The sequence below is a fragment of the Heterodontus francisci genome, chromosome 3 (genome assembly GCF_036365525.1).
Source record: "Heterodontus francisci isolate sHetFra1 chromosome 3, sHetFra1.hap1, whole genome shotgun sequence".
NCBI classification, from domain to species: domain Eukaryota; kingdom Metazoa; phylum Chordata; class Chondrichthyes; order Heterodontiformes; family Heterodontidae; genus Heterodontus; species Heterodontus francisci.
The window spans coordinates 170,213,898-170,228,757 of record NC_090373.1 but is presented as its reverse complement, the minus strand read 5'-3'; the positions used below and the strand labels follow the sequence as shown (position 1 = coordinate 170,228,757).

Sequence of the window (14,860 nt, the reverse complement as noted above, 5' to 3'; positions counted from 1 at the left end):
TGATTTAAAGAAAGAACTTCACATCATAGAATTATTACAGCACAGAAGGAGGCCATTCAGCCCGTCGTGTCCATGCTGCCTCAATGTAAGAGCAACTCACCTAGTCCCACTCCCCCACCTTTTCCCTGCAGCCCTGCACATATTTTATTGTTGTCCAATCAAATGCTGCACAGCACCACCACTTGCTTGTACTTATTTGCACTATCAGTACATCCCAAAGCCCTTTTGAAGTCTAGTCACTACTCTAATGTAGGAAACACGGCAGCCAATTTGCATGCAGCTAGCTCCATACAAAGCAATGTGATATTGACTAGATAATCTGTTCTTCAAGAAAACGAACATCATGGGACAGGACGTCAGAAATGTTCCATCCATCAATATCGGCGACCATGCTCTGGAAGTGGTTCAAGAGTTCACCTAGGCTCAACTATCACCAGTAACCTGTCTCTCGATGCAGAAATCAACAAGCGCATGGGAAAGGCTTCCACTGCTATGTCCAGACTGGCCAAGAGAGTGTGGGAAAATGGCGCACTGACACGGAACACAAACGTCTGAGTGTATCAAGCCTGTGTCCTCAGTACCTTGCTCTATGGCAGCGAGGCCTGGACAACGTATGTCAGCCAAGAGCGACGTCTCAATTCATTCCATCTTCGCTGCCTCCAGAGAATACTTGGCATCAGGTGGCAGGACCGTATTTCCAACACAGAAGTCCTCGAGGCGGCCAACATCCCCAGCTTATACACACTACTGAGTTAGCGGCGCTTGAGATGGCTTGGCCATGTGAGCCGCATGGAAGATGGCAGGATCCCCAAGGACACATGGTACAGCGAGCTTGCCACTGGTATCAGACCTACCGGCCGTCCATGTCACCACTTTAAAGACGTCTGCAAACGCGACATGAAGTCCTGTGACATTGATCACAAGTCGTGGGAGTCAGTTGCCAGCGATCGCCAGAGCTGGCGGGCAGCCATAAAGGCAGGGCTAAAGTGTGGCGAGTTGAAGAGACTTAGCAGTTGGCATGAAAAAAGACAAAAGCGCAAGGGGAGAGCCAACTGTGTAACAGCCCCGACAACCAATTTTTTCTTCAGCACCTGTGGAAGAGTCTGTCACTCTAGTATTGGCCTTTATAGCCACTCCAGGCGCTGCTCCACAAACCACTGACCACCTCCAGGCGCTTACCCATTGTCTCCCGAGACAAGGAGGCCAAAGAAGAAGAAGAAGAAGATAATGTTGATTGAGGGATAAATGTTGACCAGGACCTTGGGGATAACTCCCCTTCTCATCTTCGAAATAGTATCATGGGATCTTTTATAACCACCTTGGAGGGCAGGAGGGGCCTCGGTTTAACAAATCATCCAAAAAACGACACCTCCAACAGTGCAGCACTCCCTTAAGTGTCTGGAGAAGTTGAACTTACAACTCTCTGACTCAGAGGGGAAAGTGCTCCCACTGAGCCACAGCTGACACGTAAATCAAACACACATATACACGCACTCAGTCTACTTAGATTAGTTTATCATGCACTCATTGGGCTGGATTTAGTATCGCAGAGGGGCTCCCAGCACTGGGCTAAAAAGGTGAGGGAAACTGCGCCTCGACCTTTCGGAGCCTCCCCATCGCGATTCTATTGCACTCAGACACTTAAATGACCAACAACAGGTTCCCCATCCCTCTAAAGGCCAGGCCCGAGCTACAAGAGCTGCTGGCCAATCAGAGGGTTTGCAGCTCAGCAGTATTGGCAGCATTACCAGGAGCGTTGGCCACTGTTAGTACTACAGGAGGCCTGGGAGCAGGCTTAGCACTGAAGACCTGGAGAGAAGGGAAGTGAGACGGGGTCACTGGGGCCAGTCCGGCAGGCTCTGGCAATGGGGACGCAGGAGGGTGGGAGATGAGTGAGGGGCTGGGGGAGGATGTTACGGGACATGGGTTCTTTGCCGGTGGGGGCCTTCCGTGGGCCACAAATTGCCCACAGAGGAGGCCCCCACTGCAAGTCTGCAGGGAGGTTGCCTTGTTTCACTGGGGGAATGACTAGGATGACAGAGTAGGTTTTAGTGGGGACAAGGGCATCAAAGATAGTGCAAAGAGGTGGTTGAGCAAATGGGTAGTTGCAGAAATGTCATGATGAATGGAGGGCCAAAGGCTAGAAAGTTTGGAATTTGGAAGTCCAATGGTATGCAACTTAAGGGAGAATTTCTTCTGGTGTGGACACAGCAGAAAGAATATGAAATGATTAGAGATACAGCACTGAAACAGGCCTTTCGGCCCACCGAGTCCATGCCGAACATCAACCACCCACCTATACTAATCCTACACTAATCCCATATTCCTACCAAACATCCCCACCTGTCCATATATTTCCCTACCACCTACCTATACTAGTGACAATTTATAATGGCCAATTTACCTATCAACCTGCAAGTCTTTTTGGCTTGTGGGAGGAAACCGGAGCACCCGGAGAAAACCCACGCAGACACAGGGAGAACTTGCAAACTCCACACAGGCAGTACCCGGAATCGAACCCGGGTCCCTGGAGCTGTGAGGCTGCGGTGCTAACCACTGCGCCGCCCAATTGCAAACAGCAAGTGCTGCTGTTCAATATTCAGTGTATTCACACCTAATCTGTACTAATGCTTTGTCTTTCAACACACCATTAACATATTGTTTGCCTTTTCTCCGTGACCTTTTGGTCAGCTATGTGGCCTGGTCCAATCTGCACCTTCTCCTTTGTTATCTCTTGCCCCACCCCCACCTCACTTGTTTATAATCTGTGGCTTTTCTAATATTTGTCAGTTCCGAAGAAGGGTCACTGACCCGAAACGTTAACACTGCTTCTCTTTCCACAGATGCTGCCAGACCTGCTGAGTGAATCCAGCATTTCTTGTTTTTGTTTCAGATTTCCAGCATCCGCAGTATTCTGCTTTTATTTTGGTTATTTAATATCTCCTTACATGGCTCGATTTCACATCTTGTTTGATAATGTTACTGTGAAGCACCTTTACTGTTTTACTGTTTAAGGCACTATATAAATGAAAGTTGCTGTTGTAGTGGAAAAGATAGACATAAATTAGAAGAGTTCTATAGTGAAAGAGTTAAGACAGGCAGCAAAAGAGTCTTTTAGCAGAAGTTAGTTGCATAGTTGAAGAGTTCTACATGAGAAAAAGTTCTAAAGCAGAGATTAGACAGGCAGTAGATGAGTTCTATAGTAGAAGAGTTAGTTACACAGTGCAGATGAGTCAAAGTATATTTTTCCATAGAATTTGCACATCAATCCAAATATACCTGTATAAAATATAATGGACACCTAGGGGTGAATTTCCAGGAGGGAAGTCCTTCTCCCTTGTCTGCTGTAACTTTAGCAGAAGAGCCACACAGACTCCTGAAAATGGCCGAAACAGGCTCACACCAGTTTTTCTGAAGTTTATGGAGATCTTCCCATAGAAATTATCCTCTCATTATCCATATTCTAATCATTTTCCTTCCTCAATATCCACCAGAATTTTCATGGCACAAAGTTTTTTGCGAGACATTGCATCATCACAGTTCAGTAACAGTAACTCCCCCTAAAGGAAACAACCCAAGAAAGGTTATATTCAATTTATGTCATTCCTAAGCCAATGGTATTGCTGTAACGTATATTGCGGGCTCTCGATTATCCACTAATTACCATTATTCATCAATGGAGAAGGTCCACTGTGGCAAATGCCCTTCACCGTGCCCAAGGAGACCTGGGTTTGAAGCGCAAATCTTGCCTGGCATTTACCAAATGCAATAAAATACAAAGCAGAATTTAAAAATAAATCCCTTCATATGGGACTGATATTTTTGCTATACTATAAGATTACTGACCCTCTGAAACTCTGAATATTCTGCTTGTTTTATAAGACTGCCTTCAGGAGGCTGACTGAGGAAAATCACAGCTGAACGTAGGATAATTAGAAAAACAAAAGGAGTTGAGCAGCTTGTGCTTAGAAAGCTCTCCATTGGACAACAGAATTGGCACCCACTTACTCTAGTTATTTTATTTAGCTCAAATCATGAATTAACTCACAGGACAACCTTCCTTAGGAACACAGATAAGAAAGGCAACAAAAAGACATGAAAACCTGCAGTGCACAATACTCAAGTTGTGGAAAATCTATTTATACACAGTGATAATTGCTTCTATGACTCTTTCCCTGTTTAACCTGATTAGCAAGATTATGGCTTCAAACAGCTACACACTTCTGTTCTAATCATTCTTGTTCACTTAGAACCACAGTCATGATATTGTTTCACCAGATGGGAACAAACTTGACTCAGAGAATCTGTTCAAAGGTCATGGTAAGTGCTCACTGAAAAGTAACCAACTCCAGGAAGCTGATGTGATCCAGATACACTCCCCGTCCTCTCAGTGCAGTGCCCCTTGCTATTAAATTGTGAATCCTTGTGGTAAAAGGGAATTCTTAACAGATTAGTGGCTGGATTTTTCTACAATTTCAGGTGGTGCTGACAGGTATGACTCAATCAATATCTCCCAATGAAGCAGGAATCAGTAAGAACACAAACAAACTGGAGACAAAGCATGCACAAAAGACTTTTAAATAAAATGATGGTGGTTCAGGAAAGTGCAACATATAAAAGGGGAAAAGCAGCTGAACCCAACCACCATGTGACTTTGATTGAGGTTTTTTTTAGCTGACAGGGGTGTCGTTTCTTAATGGTCACTTAAGCCTCTATTTCTTTTTTTTAAATCTTTGTTATCTCACAACTCTTCTCCCCTTCTAAAAGGAATTAACACCTTGCTGAAGAACAGCACCACAGGCACTGAGAGGGCCTCCAGTACCTAGTGGTCATTACTCATTAGTAAACCAAGATAGATTGAATCAGTTAGGATTATATTCACTGGAGTTCAGAAGAGTGAGGGGGGATCTCATCGAAACCCATAAAATTCTAACAGGACTTGACAGGGTAGATGCAGGAAGGATGTTCCCGATGGTGGGGGAGTCCAGAACCAGGGGTCATAGTCTAAAGATACGGGGTAAACCTTTCCAGACTGAGATGAGAAATTTCTTCACCCAGAGAGTGGTGAGCCTGTGGAATTCGCTACCACAGAAAGCAGTTGAGGCCAAAACATTGTATGTTTTCAAGAAGGAGTTAGATATAGTTCTTGGGTCGAAAGGGATCAAAGGGTATGGGGCGAAAGCGGGAACATGTTACTGAGTTGGATGATCAGCCTACTCCTGCTCCTATTTTCTATGTTTCCATGTTAGTGAGTGCTGGCAACCTATTCAACTGTACAGGATTGGTTTAATCTCTGATCTATGCTGTATTAGCCAATCTCAGTTCGGTAAACAAAGAGAGAATATGCTGGAAATACTCAGCAGGTCAGGCAGCATCTGTGGAGAGAAAAATAGAGTTAAAGTTTCAAATCTGTGACCTTTCATCAGAACTGGAAAAAGTTAGAAATGTAATAAATTTTGAACAAGTGAAAGGGGGAGGGGGAAGAAGAACAAAAGGGAAGGTCTATGATAGGGTGGACGGGAGGAGAGATTAAATGACAAAAAGTTTCATGATACAATGCCAAAAGGCATGGTAATGGGTCAAGTAAAGAACACAAGATGTGTCTGGATGAGATGTGAATGGCAGGTTGGCAGCCATCCAAACACAAAGTAAAGGATTAAGAAAGAAACAAAAGGGGGGGGGGGGGGGGGGGAGGATAACCAGCAAAAAACATGAAAAAAGAAAAAAAAAGGAGGCAAAAGTTATAATCTAAAATTATTGATCTCAATGTTGAGTCCAGAAGGCACCGGGGCAGCGAGAGCAGGAAATTGGAATTGAGGTTGAAAATGAATGGTGCAGCAAGCTCAAGGGCTCTCCTGCTCATATGTTCTTAGCATCCAGGAGCTAGGAGGAAAAAGGGAAATGATCCAGTGTTCCCACTCTGGATTGCTATCCAGCAGTCCTAGGTGGAATTGCACATCAGTTGAGGACAGAATTTGTCTTGGCTATGAACTGCCCTCCCCATGGTAGAATAACATCTTGGCAATGAACCAGCTAACTGATGCCAAGAATAGCCACTCCTTTAAGATAGCAAGGGTGCCTGTGAAACTGTACCTTATGCATGAGTCATCACCTTCAAGCTAAGAGAGGCTAGGTGGGAAATAAACTGATATTTTGATAAAGAGGGAACAAAGTTAATTTGAATGGTGTATGCAACTCACTGCACCACCTTTGGTTCTGAAGACAAGAGGTAGACATTTTGGATTCGGTCCAAAAATGACAGGAATCCAAAACTCTCCGAATGTGTGTCTTTGTTCCCTGTGGGTTTCAAACTTCAGACAAATTGTTCCAAATCACAAATCTCTACAGGTGCAGATGTGTCACTTAAATAACAACTTTTTTGTGATTGGAAGCCAGTGGTGTGTACCACAGGGATCTGCGCTGGAACCCTTGCAGTTTGTAGTGTACATTAATGATTTAGACGTGACTATAGGAGGTATGATCAGTAAGTTCACAGATAACACGAAAATTGGTGGTGTTGTAAACAGTAAGGAGGAAAGCCTTAGATTATATGACAATACAGATGGGCTGGTAAGACAGGCGGAGCAGTGGCAAATGGAATTTAATCCTGAGAAGTGTGAGGTGGTGCATTTTTTTTTTAGAGATACAGCACTGAAACAGGCCCTTCGGCCCACCAAGTCTGTGCCGACCATTAACCACCCATTTATACTAATCCTACACTAATCCCATATTCCTACCACATCCCCACCTGTCCCTATATTCCCCTACCACCTACCTATACTAGGGGCAATTTATAATGGCCAATTAACCTTGAAGAATATAAAGAAAGTAGGAAGGAATTTAAGCAAGGAGTCAGGAGAGCTAAAAGGGGTCATGAAAAATCATTGGCAAACAGGATTAAGGAGAATCCCAAGGCTTTTCATATGTATATAAAGAGCAAGAGGGTAGCCAGGGAAAGGGTTGGCCCACTCAAGGACAGAGGCGGGAATCTATGCGTGGAGCCAGAGGAAATGGGCGAGGTACTAAATGAGTACTTTGCATCAGTATTCACCCAAGAGAAGGACTTGGTGGATGATGAGTCTAGGGAAGGGAGTGTAGATAGTCTGGGTCATTTCAATATCAAAAAGGAGGTGTTGGGCGTCTTGAAAAACATTAAGGTAGATAAGTCCCCAGGGCCTGATGGGATCTACCCCAGAATACTGAGGGAGGCAAGGGAGGAAATTGCTGGGGCCTTGACAGAAATCTTTGTATCCTCATTGGCTACAGGTGAGGTCCCAGAGGACTGGAGAATAGCCAATGTTGTTCCTTTGTTTAAGAAGGGTAGCAAGGATAATCCAGGAAATTACAGGCCGGTGAGCCTTATGTCAGTGGTAGGGAAATTATTGAAGAGGATTCTTCGGGACAGGATTTACTCCCACTTGGAAACAAATGGACTTATTAGCAAGAGGCAGCATGGTTTTGTGAAGGGGAGGTCGTGTCTCACTAACTTGATCGAGTTTTTTGAGGAAGTGACGAAGATGATTGATGAAGGAAGTGCAGTGGATGTTGTCTACATGGACTTCAGTAAAGCCTTTGACAAGGTCCCTCATGGCAGACTGGTACAAAAGGTGAAGTCACACAGCATCAGAGGTGAACTGGCAAGATGGATACAGAACTGGCTCGGTCATAGAAGACAGAGGGTAGCAGTGGAAGAGTGCTTTTCTGATTGGAGGGCTGTGACTAGTGGTGTTCCGCAGGGATCAGTGCTGGGATCTTTGCTGTTTGTAGTAAATATAAATGATTTGGAGGAAAATGTAGCTGGTCTGATTAGTAAGTTTGCGGACGACACAAAGGTTGGTGGAGTTGCGGATAGTGACGAGGATTGTCAGAGGATACAGCAGGATATAGATCGATTGGAGACTTGGGCGGAGAAATGGCAGATGGAGTTTAATCCAGACAAATGTGAGGTAATGCATTTTGGAAGGTCTAATACAGGTGGGAAGTATACCGTAAATGGCAGAACCGTTAGGAGTATTGACAGGCAGGGAGATTAGAGATACAGCACTGAAACAGGCCCTTCGGCCCACCGAGTCTGTGCCGAACATCAACCACCCATTTTTATACTAATCCTACACTAATCCCATATTCCTACCAAACATCCCCACCTGTCCCTATATTTTCCCTACCACCTACCTATACTAGTGACAATTTTTATAATGGCCAATTTACCTATCAACCTGCAAGTCTTTTGGCTTGTGGGAGGAAACCGGAGCACCCGGAGAAAACCCACGCAGACACAGGGAGAACTTGCAAACTCCACACACGCAGTACCCGGAATCGAACCCGGGTCCCTGGAGCTGTGAGGCTGCGGTGCTAACCACTGCGCCACTGTGCCGCCCATAGCTAATAGATCTGGGCGTGCAGGTCCACGGATCACAGAAAGTGGCAATGCAGGTGGATAAGGTAGTCAAGAAGGCATACGGCATGCTTGCCTTCATCATTTGGGGGCATAGAGTATGAAAATTGGCAAGTCGTGCTGCAGCTATACAGAACCTTAGTTAGGCCACACTTGGAATATTGCGTACAATTAGGGTCGCTACACTACCAGAAGGATGTGGAGGCTTTGGAGAGGGTACAGAGGAGGTTTACCAGGATGTTTTTCTTCAGGTTTGCACTTGCTGATGTTCTATATTCAGTATATTCACACCTAATCTGTACTAATGCTTTGTCTTTCAACACACCATTAACATATTGTTTGCCTTTGCTCCGTGACCTTTTGGTCAGCTATGTGGCCTGGTCCAATCTGCACCTTCTCCTTTGTTATCTCTTGCCCAACCCCCACCTCACTTGTTTATAATCTGTGACTTTTCTAATATTTGTCAGTTCCGAAGAAGGGTCACTGACACAAAACGTTAACTCTGCTTCTCTTTCTACAGATGCTGCCAGACCTGCTGAGTGATTCCAGCATTTCTTGTTTTTGTTACCAGGATGTTGCCTGGTCTGGAGGGCATTAGCTATGAGGAGAGGTTGGATAAACTCGGATTGTTTTCACTGGAACGACGGAGGTGGAGGGGCGACATGATAGAGGTTTACAAAGTTATGAGTGGCATGGACAGAGTGGATAGTCAGAAGCATTTTCCCAGAGTGGAAGAGTCAGTTACTAGGGGACATAGGTTTAAGGTGCGAGGGGCAAAGTTTAGAGGGGATGTGCGAGGCAAGTTTTTTACAAAACGGGTGTGAGTGCCTGGAACTAGCTGCCAGGGGAGGTGGTGGAAGCAGGTATGATAGCGACGTTTAAGAGGCATCTTGACAAATACATGAATAGGATGGGAATAGAGGGATACGGACCCCGGAGGTGCAGAAGGTACTGTTCTTTGTTCTTTGTACATAAACGTGAGCTCATCCAAAACACTGCTATCCATATCCTAACTCACACTAAGTTCCATTCACCCATTAACTCTATGCTCGCTGACCTACTTTGGCTCCTGGTCCAGCAATGTCTTGATTTTTAAATTCTCATTCTTGTTTTCAGATCCCACCATGGCCTCATCCCCTACCCTTCTCTGTAACCTCCTCCAGCCCTACAAACCCTCTGAGATCTCTGCGTTCTTCCAATACTGACCTCTTGGCGCATTGCTGATTTTAATCACTTCATCATTGGCAGCCGTGCCTTCATTTCTCTTGGCCCTAAACTGTGGAATTTCCTTCCTAAACCTCTCTCCCTCTTTACCTCTGTCTCCTCCATTAAGATGCTCCTGAAAGGAAGACAGCATCATCTGTCCTATTACCTCTTTATGTGGCTGATAATACTTCTGTGAAGGGCCTCAGGAAATTTTACTATGTTAAAGGTGCTGTATAAAGGCAAGATATTTTCGTTGTTTTAAACTTACGAGATTGTGCTAAGTTAGCTCTAACAATATTGCAAGTGGCAACTGGACATGATTTTTACAATACAGAAAAACTTGAGGAGCCATAGCATCACAAAGGATTATCAGATCTCAATGACTGAAAATGATTTTAGTATTGTGGCTGAGAGCGATGTGTGCACAATACAATATTTTCATTCATAGAAACTTAAGATTTTTATTTGTGGTTTTTAATTGAGACTGTAATCACAGTATCTGTGCTGGCAGTTTGACAATAAAGACACATTGTGATTTTTTTTGTGCTTATTCAAAGCAGCTTAACATCTGATTCAAGCATTCCTACATCAAGTACAAAAAAGGCCAGAAACAGAGTAAACCTCTCTTTTCTTTTCCCTGACAATGTGCCCCCATCACCAGGATGCTGCCTGGACTGGAGGGCATGTCCTACGAAGAAAGATTGAGGGAGCTAGGGCTTTTCTCATTGGAGCGAAGAAGGATGAGAGGTGACTCGATAGAGGGGTACAAGATGATGAGAGGCATAGATAGAGTGGATAGTCAGAGACTTTTTCCCAGGGTGGAAAGGGCTATCACCAGGGGGCATAATTTTAAGGTGATTGGAGGAAGGTTTCGGGGAGATGTCAGAGGTAGGATCTTTACACAGAGAGTGGTGGGTACGTGGAATGCACTGCCAGCGGTGGTAGTAGAAGCAGATACATTAGGGACATTTAAGCGACTCTTGGATAGGTACATGGATGATAGTAGAATGAAGGGTAGGTAGTTACTTAGATCTTAGAGTAGGTTAAAGGTTCGGCACAACATCGTGGGCCGAAGGGCCTGTACTGTGCTGTACTGTTCTATGTTCTATAAGTGTGCTATTTCTTTCACGCTTTCCAATCTTCATACTATCCATCCTTAATGGAACATCGGAATTGTTCGACAAGAAAAGGCCACGGTCCAGCTGGATTATCTTTTATAATCCTTGTCGTCACATAGTAAAATAATGACAGACCTGTTGACTAATAAAAGCAATCAATCTCGATCAATTAGTCTACACCTGATGCAGAGACGAGGTGAGGAAATCCCCAGTGGCGGAGAACCATAGGTCATTGCAAGAGACCAAAGTCACTTGTTCTTCCCAATGTCATGTTGCATGTTACTCAGCTACTATAAACCAAAATGTTATTTTCTGAAATAAATCTTATCTAGTTTGTATTTGAATGATTCAATACTAAGTGCTTCCATCATTTCCCTCGGGAGTCTTCTATAGATTGACCACTTGCTGACTGAAACATTGTTTCCGCTGATGAATTTTTAATTTACTCCCTTCAAGTGCAGGCCTTGTCCTCTGGTTCTAGAACAAGGTGAAATATAGCCTGTAAAAGTTTACATTATCTAGTCCCTTTAGAATCCTAACGACATGAATCATCACCTTTCAACCTTACCTTTTCCAGTGAGAACATGCCCAATTTACATAATAGCTCTTCATAATCCAATCCCTCCTTCCCCTCAATCATTCTGGTTGCTCTCTTCCGAATCCTTTCAATTGCAACGATTTACTTTTTGTTCTGTTGCGACCACAACAGCAGCCTCACAGCTCCAGCGACCCGGGTTCAATTCTGGGTACTGCCTGTGTGGAGTTTGCAAGTTCTCCCTGTGTCTGCGTGGGTTTCCTCCGGGTGCTCCGGTTTCCTCCCACATGCCAAAGACTTGCAGGTTGATAGGTTAATTGGCCATTATAAATTGCCCCTAGTATAGGTAGGTGGTAGGGAAATATAGGGACAGGTGGGGATGTGGTAGGAATATGGGATTAGTGTAGGATTAGTATAGATGGGTGGTTGATGGTAGGCACAGACTCGGTGGGCCGAAGGGCCTGTTTCAGTGCTGTATCTCTAAACTAAACTAAACTAAGAACTATACACTCATAGGGTTCTCTGAATGAGACTGCCAATTTAGCAACTCCTGCAAATTAGTGAATATAATACTTAGTGCAGTCTGGAGCAATAGCCTGTGTTGAGACACCTGATCTGAACCAATAGAGGCCTTAGTGATAATTGGCTTTAGTGACCCAGAAGTAGAGAAAATCAGCCAGAGTTTCCTCTCCTGCTTGATATGCAGTCATTGATATTAAGGGTTATGATATTTCCTAGACACTGGAACTGGCCAAATAAAGTACAACTGTCTTTTCTGATCCTGTACATCCCAATCAGACGAACAATGACACCAGCTTGTATAGATGTAACCTTTAACCTAGGAAAACATCCCAAGGTGCCTCACAGGAGTGTTATCAGACATAATTTGGGACTCAGCCATAATAAAGAGACATTAACACTGATGACCAAAAGTTTGGTCAAAGAGGTAGGTTCAAAGTTTCTTAAAGGAGAGGAGAGGGGTCGAGAGATTTAGGGAGGGAATTCCAGAGCTTACGGCCTCACCAGCTGAAGGCATGGCCGCCAATGGAGGGGCAGAGGAAATTGGGAGCGCACAAGAGGCCAGAATTAGAGGAAGGCAGAGTTCTCAGAGGGTTGCTGGGCTGGAGGAGGTTACAGAGATAGGGAGGGACAAGACCATGGAAGGATTTGAAAACAAGTATGAGAATTTTAAGATCAGGGCATTGCTGTAGTGGCAGCTAATGTAAGTCAGTGAGCATAGGGGTGATGAGTGAACAGGACTTGGTGCGAGTAAGGATAGAGGCGACAGAGTTTTGGTTGAGCTCAAGTTTATGGAAGGTGGAAGAAGGGAGGTTGGCCAGGAGAGCTTAGGAACAGCTGCGTCTGGAGGTGATAAAGGCCTGGATAAGGTAGAACATTGGGTGAAACCAAAGTAATTGGCCATTTATCTTCTTGCCAGCAGCGAGGTGAGATCTTTATTCGAACTGATGTAAGTCAGAGGAGAAAGGTTAGCTTCCCAGCATTTTGCACAATGTTGGCACTGTTGAGTTGACTTATTCCTTTGTACTGTCCTGAACCCTAAAGTAAAGAGTACAATGCACGAACACTATGAACGTTGGTCAGAGTGTTTCTTTTCCTACATTACAACAGTGACTACACTACAAAAATACTTGGGCTATAAAGCGCTTTGGGATGTCCTGAGGTCATGAATGGCGCTAAAACATTGCAAGTCTTTCTGTTCTAAAAAAGGTGCATAATTTAATCCCTGGATGTTCTTACATTCATATCTTCACACTCTTCACATGCATGTTAGCAGCTTCGCAGGCCATGATGTGAACACTCCTTCCATGACCATAACCAGCTTTGTGGTGATAGTGTGATCAGTCCTCTACGGTAGGAAACTTTTAAAGGGCTCCCACAACTGGAATCAACAATGCAGAATTCAGAGCTGTTCTCCACTCACCAGACCATGTGGAGCAGGGTTTAAACCCTGCACATTCTGGCTCAGACACGGAGGTGGAAATGCTACTAGCTAGCCAAAGGCTCATGTATGATGTATTAAGTATAGGATCTGCCCTTTATTAATACCATGAACTGCTGGAGATAGAGATCACCACATCATCTGATCCCACAGTTATTCTGTCCTCTGCAGCAGCAAAACTGGTGTTTGTCCAGTCTAGACTCTAAAATAAATTTAGATAAATTGACTTGCAGCTTTTTCTCGCAGGACCTTGCTGGACTGAGATATAATTGGAGCTGCATCCTTCTGCCGAAGGCAAAATGTTTGTTCCTTGTACATGAACCTAGATAACAAGGTGGGAGGGGAGGATTATAACTCTCCCATCTGGTTATATAGGTAAAAATATGAAACCCAACCCAACCCGTTGCAAACACACCTACTTCCAGTTTACTCGTGGCGGGTTGGCGTGAATTCGAGTAACCAGCTCTACAGGAGCAGGTTAGTGATTATAATATTTAAATTTATATAATATTCTTCAGATTTTGGGAGCCACTTGAATTTAACGCTGGCCGGCTGGGTTTCCCAGGACTTGGGAAACCCAGCAGCTGAAGAGCGACCAGAGCTGCCGGATGCAGCAGGTAAGTTCCGGTTCCGGCACTTCTCATTGGCCAGGAGGGGCAAGAGTGCTCCCCCGGCTCCTCAGGTAAATGTTGTGCTGTGAGGTCTCCCTCGACACTCTGTCCTCCCTCCCACAAGCTTCAGATACCCCACAATCTCTCTCCCACACCAAGCCCCAATCTTCTCCAATTGCCGGGAACCATTTCCCAGCGATCCCTCGCTGTGGCCTTCTATTGCTGGATTTCTCGCTTGGCAGCTGGCCAGTCCCTCAATTTGGTCGGCTCCCGGGCAGGAAACAGAGTATAAAAAATGCTGCTGTGTTTGCGGTTAAGTTTGACAGGACCGCCACGTTCCTGGCATTTCCACGTTTCATGGCTGCAAACATAGGACCCCACTCCCTCCCCTTAAATACAGGAGCCTAAATGTCAGCAGGGCATTTGATCATGAAAGGCATCACAACCCAATCTTGTCTTTGTCCCACTGACTACACAAATGAATTTTCCAGCAGTGGTCACTGGATAGTGATCAGAAGTCCAATCCCGTCCAATCCAACACTATAGGAAGGATGTGATTGCACTGGAGAGGGTTCAGAGGAGATTCACCAGGATGTTGCCTGGGCTGGAGCATTTCAGCTATGAAAAGAGACTGAAAAGGCTAGGGTTGTTTTCCTTAGAGCAGAGAAGGCTGAGGCGGGACATGATTGAGGTATACAAAATTATGAGGGGCATTGATAGGTTAGATAGGAACAAACTTTTTCCCTTAGCGGAGGGGCCAGCAACCAGGGGGCATAGATTTAAGGTAAGGGGCAGGAGTTTAGAGGGGATTTGAGGAAAATGTTTTCACTCAGAGGGTGTTTAGAATCTGGAACACACTGCCTGAAGAGGTGGTAGAAGCAGGAACCCTCACACCATTTAAGAAGTATTTAGCTGAGCACTTGAAACGCGATAGCATACAAGGCTATGGGCCAAATGCTGGAAAATGGGAGTGGAATAGATAGGTGCTTGATGGCTGGCGCACACAAGCTAGGCCGAAGGGCAGGACGTGTAATA

General features: G+C 44.8%; 1 protein-coding gene across 1 annotated transcript in view; it reads right to left on the bottom strand.

Moving 5' to 3' along the window:
- Positions 1-14,860, bottom strand: part of acoxl (acyl-CoA oxidase-like) — a 437,923-nt gene that overhangs the window by 97,417 nt on the left and 325,646 nt on the right. The gene's annotated exons all lie outside the window — the stretch shown is intronic.